At 42.0% G+C, this 12,921-nt stretch overlaps 1 protein-coding gene across 8 annotated transcripts in view; it reads left to right on the forward strand.

The window, feature by feature from the left end:
- The first annotated feature begins 356 nt into the window (after window positions 1-356).
- The window catches only part of RCBTB1 (RCC1 and BTB domain containing protein 1), a 52,819-nt gene continuing 40,254 nt past the window's right edge, over window positions 357-12,921 (forward strand). For 2 of the 8 annotated variants that reach the window (XM_047723367.1, XM_047723373.1), the window contains exons 1-2: window positions 361-488; window positions 5,840-5,950. The gene's annotated coding sequence lies outside the window, so the exon portion shown is untranslated. Of the gene's footprint in view, window positions 496-5,839; window positions 5,951-7,102; window positions 7,175-12,921 lie in introns of those variants that run through there. The other 6 variants (XM_047723369.1, XM_047723374.1, XM_047723371.1 and 3 more) reach the window with 4 other exon arrangements.

The raw sequence follows: 12,921 nt of genomic DNA on the forward strand, positions 1-12,921 counted from the left end.
GAGCCCAGAGGGAGCAGGGCGTGCCACGGGGCGGGGAGAGCAGTTTCCAGTCGCTTTTCCGTCCTGGGTCCCTCGGGGAGGCTGGCCGGCCGAACCCACGGCTCAACCAACCATCGGGGAGTGCGGCGGGAACCAGCCCCTCCAGCGTCCATGGCTCCCTGAGACAAGAGCCTGCGAGTCTCGGCGGTCACCGAGCTCCACCGCGACTCTCCTCAGAGACCCCCGCCCTGGAGCCCAGAAACACCCGCTCGCAGCCCCCGCCTGTCAGGAGGCTAAGCCCGGGGCCGCCCCGCGCGCGGCGTGGACGTCACGTGAGGCGGCCCAGCCACGTGACCCGGCGGCCCGGCCCTTGGCGTCCGCCCCCCGCTCCTCCCCTTCGCCCGGCGTCGGGGCAGCTGCTCGCAGGCGACTCTCCGGCCCGCGGAGCTTCGGAGATTCCCACGGCTGGGCCCGGCGGGACGGCGTGAGACAGCGGCTTGGCGTCCCAGGTAGCCGGTGAGGCTCGGGCCCGAGCTCGCGGGGGCCGCTTCCGCCCCTGCCCCTCTGCTTGCTTCCCTTCCCGACGGGCCGGGCTGGCGCGTCCCGTTCTACCCGCTCCCTCCCTTCGGCTGCGGGCCTCGGCCCCCGGGGCCCCCGAGCCCCCGGGCTCCCGGCCCCCCGGCGGCGGGTCCGCGGGGCGCTGTGTCCCGGCCGATGTCTGCGCCGCCAGACAAGGCACCGTTGGCATCTCTGCTGGCGTTTCTTCCGAGGCGGAGAGAAAGGCTTGGGGGGAGGCTGGCGAAAGTTTTCCCGGCTCCCTTTTTTGAGCTCTTTGGCCGCGGCTTTGCTCCCAGCTGAAGCCTCTTACCGCTCTCGGCGCTGTTTTGCTGAGAAAAGACCTCCCCTCCGACTCTCCTCCCCATCCTCACTCGGCCCTTCCCGAGATCGTTCCATCTCCTCCTTCACCTCCACAGGGTAGTGGTGTCACAAACCGTGTTCTCCACCGTTTCCCTTTCTCCCACAACACGGTTTCCGCGAAGGGGCATGCACTTAGGGACCTTTATCCAGGAGTGCGGCGAACTGAGGGAAATATTTCTCTTGTCCTGCCTCGGGTATGCTACCTACTCTATTTTATAGGCGATGACCATCGAGGCATGCTCTCCTCTCTCATAAGTGGCTTTTTGTGTATATTTGTTTGCATGCGAGACATTCCGATGTCATCTTTGCAGCTGGGAATTACAGTTTTATAAAGCAATATTATAATACTGCTTAAAAACCAGATTCAAAGTCTTATCTGACTTTGGCCTGTGTTGGGGGGAATATAGTTCTTGGAGACAGAAAGATTTTCAGACTGTTATGCATTGTGGGGTAGTAACATCAAAACACTGAGTGTATCATGCTGAAGGGAGTGGAAAAATGAGCTAACCCTGAGGGCAGTTTATAATGTGCTTTAAACTTTACAAAGTATCCATTTGAACTGAGCACAAGGTGAATTTCACCTCTTTAAAGTGCTTTCAGGGTTGAGTAGGTAACTGTGCATTTCCATTCCGTTAATATAGCAGTTAAACTGTGAGATGGGTATCTTTTAATCCGTTGTGGGAATACCAGTCTATTTATTAAGTACTTCTGGACAGGTCCTGTTTCTTCTTCCCTCTAGAAGAAGAGGAAGGATATTAATCATTAAAGAGATTTCTTCTACAGTGATTTTTGTATGGGTGTGATCAAAATGATCAAATTCTGGGAATTTAGAAAGCAACTAGCCTTAAAAAGCTATCAAGTTTGCAGCTTAAAAAATATTATTTTAAATTTTTAAAAATAAAGAGTGCCTATATGTTCTAGCAAGACCGTTGGCTTCATTTTATTAATCAGTTCAAGCTGGGAAGTCTGAGACAGTGTCTTCCTTTATCTGAAAGTCAGTGTGGGGAAGACGAAACTGAAAGGAAATCAAAGACCATTATTATTATTCTGTTTTTTCTGTGTGTACTACATTAAACAGTAATTCATACATGATAGATAAGGTGTGGATGCTCAAGGATTCTAGATATTTTTAAAGATATTCTGTGGTTTAAAAAAAAACCCTAAAAATGTTACATATTGTGTACATGTTGAGGAATGCACAGGAGGCATATGATGAATGTTGTTTGAGTTTAACCAGAATATATTTCATAGAGGAGGTCAGTTAATCAAGTGATTAATCAAGTGATTATCTAAGTCAGTTATGTGTTTGACCCACAGTATGGACTTAATGTTTTAAAATTTCCAAGTATAGTAAGTCCACAATATAGACTTTTTTTTTTTCTAATCTTGCCAGGAAACAATGAAAGAAAATTTAGAAACTACAGAAGCATAAAAAAGAATGTACATCACCTGTAATTATGTCATCTGAAGATAACAGCATTTAATATTTTGGGACATACATCCTTTTTACTATACAAATTTGCTGGGTTGCTGTGTTCAGATAGTGAGATTTCCGGTCAAAAGAGATAATGTGATATCCAAATCTAGCTTATACTGAGTCTAGGAGAGCCAATAGCAAACGTTTGAGTATTGAGGAACTTAGCCAGATCTTTTTAGATAATTTGGAGTTTAGATGGAGTTTGAATATCAAGAGTTGAAATAGCTGGGGATATCTCTATTTTTTTTTAGTGTTAGATTTCAATAAATGAGATCATACTCATGCATACCTAACAAATCATAAAGTGTGAAAGGACTTGAGGAGATAATGAATTTCACTTGGGAAAGACTATACTCAGGCCATTCCCAAAAGATGGTATCTATACTTTCCACAACCCCAGAAAAGAAGATTCCGTGGCTTCCCTGAGATTAGCATTCCACAGGGGCAAGAGTATCTTTGCTGAGATGTCCTTTTCAATGCTTAAGAAGTTTTAGTTTTGGAGCTGAACAAAGTCTATCCAGTTCTAGTGCTTCAGTCATGAACCCAAATAGTATGGTGGAAACATCTAGTAACATTGTTAACAGGTGTGGTGAAGTGTTTCCAAGATCACTGCCAACAGTTCCTCCCCCTATGCTTGACTGCTGTACCTTCCATCAAAGAGATGGAGTGTCTGGCTGCTCCATGTAAATCTAGGAGAAACCACCCGCAGTGGCCTAGCTATGTGAGTGAGGCCCTTTTCAGCCTTACTTAAGCTCCCTTTGCCTCCCTCATGAGTAGCCTCAATTGAATTACTCAAAGCACAGAATTCAAAGAAATAACAAACAGCTCTCTGTTTAAGCCACTGAGTTTTGGGATTGTATGTTAGTCAGCAAAACATGATTGAGACAACAGCTCAGCACCTTGTGTCATAAAATCTATGGTGTAAATCTGGTTCACATATAAGTCAGTCCCAAGATATGATCTGTGAGCACAAAATTGAGGTCAGCATATGCAGTAGTGTGCCTTAGTCTCTAGAAGTCTCTAGACTCTTAGAAGTCTCTAAATTATTCAGTCTTTATATCCTTATTCCGTAAGGATATACCTACTGAATTAGTTTCACTGAATGGTGTGACAATATCTTTCACTGGTTGCATCAAAAATCAGTTAACATGTTTTAAAGGAATTACCCATTATTGAGCTGATGGATATGTGGTGTTTTCTTGCAGTTTGCCATTTGATGGATTTAGTACCATGATTGTAGTTGTAAATACATACGGTACAGATGTAAGACCTGCTGCAGTGAACAGATGTTTGTGAGGTGCTTTGTTCTCAAGGTCAAGAAGAGTGAATCTTATGCAGACTGTCATTTCAAATGTGTCTATTATGGGACTTTCAACAAGCAGATGATCTTATTGTTCAGGAGCACTTGTCTCATTATGTTTATTTTATTTTTTAAAGATTTATTTATTTATTTATTTGACAGAGACCACAAGTAGGCAGAGAGGCAGAGAGAGACAGGGGAAAGCAGACTCCCTGCTGAGCAGAGAGCCTGATGCGGAGCTCGATCCCAGGACCCTGAGATCATGACCTGAGCTGAAGGCAGAGGCTTAACCCACTGAGCCACCCAGGCGCCCCGTCTCATTATGTTTAAATGAGCAACTTCCCATTCCAAGTCTGCTTAGATCAGTTTAAGAAAAACAGACACTTCACTGGAGAAGAAAAACTCATAGGAGATCAGATGGGTACTTCTACAGACTTAAGGTTTCCAACTTCCACTGGGCTCTGTCTTAGCACCTCTGTAGGTTCCTCTATTTAGTCGTCTTTCCTCCCAGGGAAAAAAAGTTGACCTCAGAAGAGAATGGCCCCAAATGCACATCAAACCCACAGTGAGATACTTCTTCACACCCACTAAGATGGTTATAATAAAAAAGACAATAATAAGTGTTGGCGAGGATGTGGGGAAGTTGGAATCCTCATGAACTGCTGGTGGAAGTGAAAAACGTAGAGGTAGGGGTAGAGAAAGAGAAGAGAAGAAGAGAAAAAGAAATAGCTTCCAACTTCTGGTGCCCCGACCTTGAAACTCACTTCCATCCATATCTATCCTTTTCTTTTCTTGTGTTTTCGCAGAAGACTCTCCCCCCTTCTACAGCTTGTCTTGTACCTGTGCTTCAGATTCCACTTCTTGTTACTGTCTCAGAAACCTTATTTAGTGGTTATGTCATGTCCTTATCTTTCTCTCTACTGGCTCCTTCCCATTAACATTTAAACATTTTTCAGTCTCTGGGGGCACCTGGTTGGCTCAGTCCGAAGGGCATGTGGCTCTTGATTTCAGGGTTGTGAGTTCAAGCCCCATATTGAGTGTAGAAATTACTTGAAAATAAATTGTTAAAACGAATATTTTTAGATCTCTAATATGTTTAAAACAGAGATCATCCAAAATATGTCCTTCAGCTCCAGCCCATTTTACATTTACTGCCTATTTCTCTTTTCCCTCACAGTCAAACTTAGTGAACAGTTTCTTTATATTCATTGTTTCCTTTCCTTGCCTTTCGCATGCTCCTCAACCTGATGCAGTTTGGCCGTGTCCACCCACAGCTTCACCGGAACTCTTCTTGTGGAAGTTGCGAATGATTCTTGTTAATCCAGTGGACCTTTCTTTGTCCTTACCTTGTTTGGTCTCAGCAGCTTTAGAGCTTGGCACTACCTCCTTTGTGTGATACTCATGTCCCTAGGCTTCCATGACACTGTTTTCTGCTGGTTTTCTTCCTAATCCTCCTATTCCTTCACAGTCTCTTCTGCAGGGGTATTCCTTGTCTCTGGGCTGTTGGACTTTCTTAGAGTTCTTTCCAAGATCCTGCTCTCTCCCTAATCCATACACTTTTCCCTGGGTGATCTCATGCCGAATTTCCAGATCTCCAATCCAGATCTTTCTTGATCTTCAGATGTGTAAATCTACCTATTGGACATATCCACTCTGATTTCCCATAGGTAGCTAAACTTACCATGTCCAGGGGAATATTCCTCATTCTCCCTTCTGGAATTGGCTGTATTCTCTGTCCTAGTGAGTGGCACTACTGTACTCAGTTACTTCTGCTGAGCAGCTGGGTGTAACGCTTGGTTCTCGCTTTCCCTTATTCAGCTCCTTTCCTCCCAGTCAGTCAGTTACAGAATCCTCTTGAGTCTGTCTCCTGTCCAGGTTGCTCCATTTCCATTTCTTTGGTTCAGGCTGTTTTCTTTCCTGCCTTACCGCAGCCACCTTAGGCTCCCCCTGAGTTCTTTTCCTTCATCCCCATCTGCTCTCTACGTTCAGCCAAAGTAATCTTGAACAGACCTACATCTGATCACTTCCCTGCTTAAGGTCTTTCAGTGATTAAATGTCGCTCTTAGGATAAAGGCTAAGCTTTTTGGCTAGTGCCATGCTGAATTTCTTTCAGTTCTTCCATCTGACGTATACATATTCACTGTTCCCTGCCTGGCTTTTCGCAGGTAGTTGACACTTCCAGATTCTGGTGTTCCCATGGCATTCACACCTTCCCATCAGAGCAGTGGCCCCTCTGGTGAACATCTGTTTATGTGCCTAGACTCCTCTGACTCCGTGTAAGTCCTGCTAGGGTCCAGGAGGGGGTTGCAGTGTTGGCTTTGTGTCCTTTTTACCTAGTGGACATCCAGTAAACATTTATTGAATGAATACAGTATGGGTCTGCCTGTCTGCTGCTGGAATTTTAATTTGGCTTTAGGCCATCGCAGGGTATGGTTGATTATTTATTTTTATTTTTTAAATATTTTTTTTTTTTTTTTTTTGAGAGAGGAAGTGAGAGAAAGAGAGCATGAGCAGGGTGAGGGGCAGAGGGAGAAGCACACTCTCCGCTGAGCAGGGAGCCCGATGTGGGGCTCAGTCCCTGGACTCTGAGATCACGACCTGAGCCAAAGGCAGACACTTAACCTACTGTGCTATCTAGGTGCCCTGTTTGATACTTCTAACATGGCAGAGACTAGTAGATGAAATCACATTAGAGCTTTTCACATAGGAAAGGTTCATGATACCATAAATGGATTTGAGCTTGGATCCCTCTATTCCAGCCTTGAACACAATAGAAAAATAAAATCATGTATTACTATGTTCTATCCATTTCTTCAGACTTTTGACCCATCTATTTTTACTTGATCTGTTTTACACAGCTTTGTCTGTTTGGTGCGATGAAGAACAAAACTACAGAAATTATTTCAAGTCATGAAATTTTCTTTTCTGGTTTCCTTTTAAAAATAGAAGTGTATCATGAAAGCAGTGCTTCTATAAGATTACAGTCAGCTTTACAACCCTGGATATCTTTAAAAAATTTTTTTTTCTGCTAATACTATTGCCACTTGGGTTGTTTGCTTTTCTAACCTGAGCACTTGGCCTCAGTTGAATTATTTCTTCACTTACAATGAGCTGTCAGATTCCCTATGTCCTAGAATTGCCTAAAGCTTCTGTGTAATGAAATGAGAGTAGCCCCTGGATGATGGGGATAAAGAATTGCTTCTAGAGGCCATAATTGCAAATTGTGTTTCAAGTAAAGTAACTTACTGGCAATTGGGAAGGGACAGATGTCCTCTCCAGTGAGTAATACATTTGAACAAAAGTGATGAGGCAGAGTGCTCGGAAATTCTAAAACCTCAGTCTGTTTTAAATGAAGGTAGGAGGATTGCCTTGTCACCTGTGCATCTGCATCTTTGTGAAGGATGGCATAAACTCTTTTGGAGAATGTGGCGTTCTGGAGCCCTTTGTCTTTGTGGAATTTGTCAAATATTCAGGACATTCCCCTTCATTCTTCTAGTAAGGTAAGCTTGCAGAAAAGAGAAGTGGATGACAGCTATTGCAGCAGCCCGGGCAGTAAAGTATCAGTATCTCAGTAAATCTCTGAAACTTTGTTTCTTTGCAGTACTTATACCATAGAACTGGTGCAGTAGTTTTAAAGTGTATTTTTATTTAGGGGCGCCTGGGTGGCTCAGGGTCCTGGCATCCAGCCCAGCATCGGGCTCCATGCCCAGTGGGGAGTCCGCTCTTCCTTCTCCCTCTGCCCTTCCCCTGGCTTGTGTGTGCACACTCCTGCTCGCTCTCTCTCTCAAATAAATGAATTAAATCTTTAAAAAAAAAAAGTGTATTTTTCTTTATAAAGTTTTGAGGCTGAGCCTGTCTTGGAGGCGTGTCTGGACCTTGGAAATATATTTGGTGTCAAAGTCAGAGGTGTAGCATCTGTTCAGTCTTAAAAAGCTCGTCAGAGTAGGTATAGAAGAAATCGATGAGAGTAACATTTAGCTCTTCTGTAACTTCAGAGGTTTCTTGAATTTATTTTGCTGTAGCACAGATGTAGGACATGACAGGCTGTGAAGTTGCACCCCCTAAATTTACCTAAAACCCTAGAACTCGTCTATTTGGAACTTTTACTAGAATTGAAAAACAGAACTCAAAAATAGAGAAAGATGGCTACACACTTAAATCTTTTGTGCTCGAACAGGAACTTCCATTGGTGAAAAAGGAAGAAAGCTATGAAAAACACTTATTCCTGCAGGAAACTGGCTGATCTTCACTGAGGAAATGCTTACATTTTATCATCTGTTGCGCTACTGAGAAGTTGATTTCTGGGACTTCATGTAGCGCTTTTTTAGAATATATCATTTTCACATAGTTTTGACAGTTGTGCAAGTAATTTTTTTCCATTTATACGTTGACACATATCACACGGTGTGTGTGTTATTCCATTGTTTGCGTTGTTATTCTGCTTGTGTTCTAGGTTCCCACTTGCCAGGATCTTTCTGTTAGACTGTCATCTCCTCAGAGCCAGGGACCATGAATGTATTGCTCTTTATGATTTTCTCCTGATATGTGGGGTCATTGTCAGAAGAAGAGTTGATATGTGCTGTTATTTTGTTCATATTATCGGAAAGTAGTGCTTTTTTGGTGAGGCATCTTAGACTTTATCAATAGCTCATTAACTATAAATAAATTCCTTTTGTAAGGCAGCTTAGCAGCTTAAGCTGATAATAAATAATTACCCATCCACTTTATGAAAATGGAAAAACTTCTATTAGAGATTTTCAGTATACATGTAAGTGCTTTAATTTAAATAAATTATTTTGCAATTAAAAAAAAAACTTTCCATATTTGACACAGCTGTTTCAAAGGCTATATCCTGTATGCTAAAGAGCACACAGGCCCCTTTCCAATGGATTGATTCAGCGTTTAGAGTCTTTTATGTTTACTGTGAGACTATCAGCTTCTATGATAAGGAACGATACAAGCTTGCTTCATGCCCCAAGAAGGACAGCAGAAAAGGAGTCAGGATCTTGGTCCTAACCAGTTGCGTGGGGCTGTTCACACTCTTCTGACCTCTTTTCCTTAGCAAGCTTTTAGGCCAGCGGAAGACAGGTTCTGAGGTGTACTTTCCCATCAGTGGCGTCCGTCTCCTTTGTCGCCACATATGTGCTGGTTAGAATGAAGGTTGAGATCTGTGTGGAAGCCCCAGGCTTGTAAGTTATAATTCTAATTGCTACTATTATTGAGAGCATTATTTTATCAAAAGTTTTCCTGGAATAGATTCTCTATTTCTTGTTCTTTTAAAAAAAATTTTGTAAGTGTATTCAAATATATTTTTTGCTAGATCAGTAAAGCAAACCTGTAACAGTTACTTGGTTCCTAGGGGAAGGGAAAATAAATCTACTCTTAGAGGGATCAAAAGATTGGTTGCTACATTACTCCTTTAGTCTTCCAGTTCCAAATGTAGATTTCTAAAATTGGAAGGTCTGTGTTTGTCCTCTTGTCTAAATTTGCTTTCAGAGTGTAAAATAAAAATAACTTTTTCTTCTCCATGCCATGAGCTTTCTGAGGGACAGTGCTTGTCACTAGGAAAAGCCATCCAGGGAATGGGATTTTGATCCAGAGTACCAGTGGACACAGAAAAAGTCTATGGGAATATGGGATATATTTTTGAGTGTCAGAGAAAATATGGAGATCCAAGTGGGTTGGCATATTATCCTCTGAAGCGTTAAGACTCTTTTCCATCATCTGCTTTCATTTCTCATTTCTGTTCTTCTACTCTTGCTTTATTTCCATATGGCAAAAAAACAAGAAATCATTGATTCACCTATTAATGCACAGTGAGTGATAATGGAGGGTGAACATATCAATGCTTTTTATGAGAGAGTACTTCCTAAATAATGGGCAGAAAAAATGTTGCAAAAAGAAAAAAGATTATCGTACTGAAGTACTTCAGAGGTGACTATTTAATATAATGGACATGCTCATTGAAACTCATTTCTATGATTATCAGTCAAGCCCTAGAAGGACTGGTCGTCATAACAAATAGTTGGTTTAGTTTGAACTGCTGTATATGCTGGAAAGTTCTAAGAAGGCTATATGTCTTTTAGAAATGTTCCGTTCAGGATTTCTTTAATCTGAATTTGCCTTCCCAAGACAGAATTAATGAATTATGATTGTACTTTTTCAAAAATGTTTTTTAGGACTGAAACTTAATTTTAAAATATATATCTTTGGGGCACCTGGGTGGCTCAGTCATGGAATGTCTGCCTTTGACTCAGGTCATGATCCCAGGGTCCTGGGATTGAGCCCATCGTCAGGCTCCCTGCTGTGGGAACCTGCTTCTCCCTCTCCCACTTCCTCTGCTTATGTTCCCTCTCTCACTCTCTCTCTCCCTCTCTCTCTCTCTCTGTCAAATAAATAAGTAAAATCTATAAAAAAATTATGTCTTTGAGTTTATTAATGCAGGTTTGATGTAAATAGGGGATCATAATTTTATTTAAGATTTATTTATTTGAGAAAGAGTATACATATGTGTGGGGGAGAGGCAGGGGGAGAGGAAGAGAATCTCCAGTGGACTCCTCTCCCCTGAGGAGGAGGAGTGCAGAGCCACCCTGAGATCATGACCTGAGCCAAATCCAAGAGTTGGTCACTTAACCGACTGAGCTACCCAGGTGCCCCCATAATTTGATTTTTACAAATTGTGACAAAATATACATAGCATAAAAACTATTTTAACTGTTGGTAGGTATACAGTTTACTGACATTAAGAACATTCTTCACATTACTAGGCAGTTGTTACCACTACCTGTTTCCATAGAACTTTCTCATCCTCCCAAACTGTCACTCTGTATTCATTAAACCAGTAACTCCCCATTCTCATCTCTGCCCAGTTGCTGGCAACTATCATTCTTTCTTTCTCTATATGTTTGACTAGGCTAGGCACCTCCTGTAAGTGGAGTCATACAATTGTGTTCTTTTGTGTCTGGCTTGTTTCACTTAACCTGATGTTCTCAAGGTTCATCCCCATTATGCCATGTCTCAGTCATTTCTTTTTTAAGTTCGAATACTATTCCTTTGTATGTAGATACCATATTTCGTTTATCCCTGCATCTATTTGTAGTTATTTGAGTTTTCCACCTTTTGGCTATTGTGAATGACATTGCCCTGGTCATTGGTGTACAACTGTCTACTCAAGTCCCTGCTTTCAATTCTTTTGTGTTTATACTAGAAGTAGAATTGCTAGATCATATGGTAATTCTTTAATTTATTTTTTTAAGATTTTATTTATTGGACAGAGATACAGCGAGATCACAAACACAAGCAGAGGGGTTGGAGAGGGAGAAGCAGACTTCCCTTCGAGCAGGGAGCCCGATTTGAGGCTCAATCCCAGGACCCTGGGATCATGACCCGAGCCGAACGCAGATGCTCAACGACTGAGCTCCCCAGGAGCCCCTATCTTTAATTTTTTGAGGAACTGACATAATGTTTTCTACATTGGCTATAACATTTTACATTCCTACTTTCTACATTTAATTTTATATTAATAACTCATTTTACAGATTTGCTTGAAACACTCTGCCATCCTAGGCTGTAAATTTAAGGCAAGAATCTCTCTTTAAACTTTAGCAGTTTAGGGGGTATATGTAATTCAAATAACTAAGCTTTTATTTTCATTTAAAATATTTGCTTATCTTTTGGCCACAAAGTGTTTGTTACAGAAATGTGGAATATATTTGAGCAGTACAAAGAAAGTATCACCTCTTAATCTCACTAGAGAAATACATTTGGTGTGTATGTGTCCTTTATCTGTATGGATTATGTTTTTAAAAACCTTTTTTTTTTTTTTTTTTTTTTTTTTAGTATCCAGGTTTGTTTATTTTTTTTTATTTTTAGTTTTTTATTTTTCAGCATAACAGTATTCATTATTTTTGCACCACACCCAGTGCTCCATGCAATCCGTGCCCTCTACAATACCCACCACTTGGTGCCCCCAACCTCCCACCCCCCACCCCTTCAAAATTCTCAGATCGTTTTTCAGAGTCCATAGTCTCTCATGGTTCACCTCCCCTTCCAATTTCCCTCAACTCCCTTCTCCTCTCCATCTCCCCTTGTCCTCCATGCTATTTGTTATGCTCCACAAATAAGTGAAACCATATGATAATTGACTCTCTCTGTTTGACTTATTTCACTCAGCATAATCTCTTCCAGTCCCGTCCATGTTGCTACAAAACTTGGGTATTCATCCTTTCTTTTTTCTTTTTTCTTTTTTTTTTTTTTACAGCTTTATAAACATATATTTTTATACCCAGGGGTACAGGTCTGCGAATCGCCAGGTTTACACACTTCACAGCACTCACCATAGCACATACCCTCCCCAATATCCATAACCCCACCCCCTCTCCCAACCCCCTCCCCCCATCAACCCTCAGTTTGTTTTGTGAGATTAAGAGTCACTTATGGTTTGTCTCCCTCCCAATCCCATCTTGTTTCATTTACTCTTCTCCTACCCCCTCAACCCCCCATGTTGCATCTCCTCTCCCTCATATCAGGGAGATCATATGATAGTTGTCTTTCTCCGATTGACTTATTTCGCTAAGCATGATACCCTCTAGTTCCATCCACGTCGTCGCAAATGGCAAGATTTCATTTCTTTTGATGGCTGCATAGTATTCCATTGTGTATATATACCACATCTTCTTTATCCATTCGTCTGTAGATGGACATCTAGGTTCTTTCCATAGTTTGGCTATTGTAGACATTGCTGCTATAAACATTCGGGTGCACGTGCCCCTTCGGATCACTACGTTTGTATCTTTAGGGTAAATACCCAGCAGTGCAATTGCAGGGTCATAGGGTAGTTCTATTTTCAACATTTTGAGGAACCTCCATGTTGTTTTCCAGAGTGGTTGCACCAGCTTGCATTCCCACCAACAGTGTAGGAGGGTTCCCCTTTCTCCGCATCCTCGCCAGCATCGTTCATTTCCTGACTTGTTAATTTTAGCCATTCTGACTGGTGTGAGGTGATAGCTCATTGTGGTTTTGATTTGTATTTCCCTGATGCCGAGTGATATGGAGCACTTTTTCATGTGTCTGTTGGCCATCTGGATGTCTTCTTTGCAGAAATGTCTGTTCATGTCCTCTGCCCATTTCTTGATTGGATTATTTGTTCTTTGGGTGTTGAGTTTGCTAACTGAACCAGGAAGAAATAGAAAGCCTCAACAGACCCATAACCAGTAAGGAGATTGAAACAGTCATCAAAAATCTCCAA

This window comes from Lutra lutra, chromosome 3 (genome assembly GCF_902655055.1).
Source record: "Lutra lutra chromosome 3, mLutLut1.2, whole genome shotgun sequence".
Classification (NCBI taxonomy): Eukaryota; Metazoa; Chordata; class Mammalia; order Carnivora; family Mustelidae; genus Lutra; species Lutra lutra.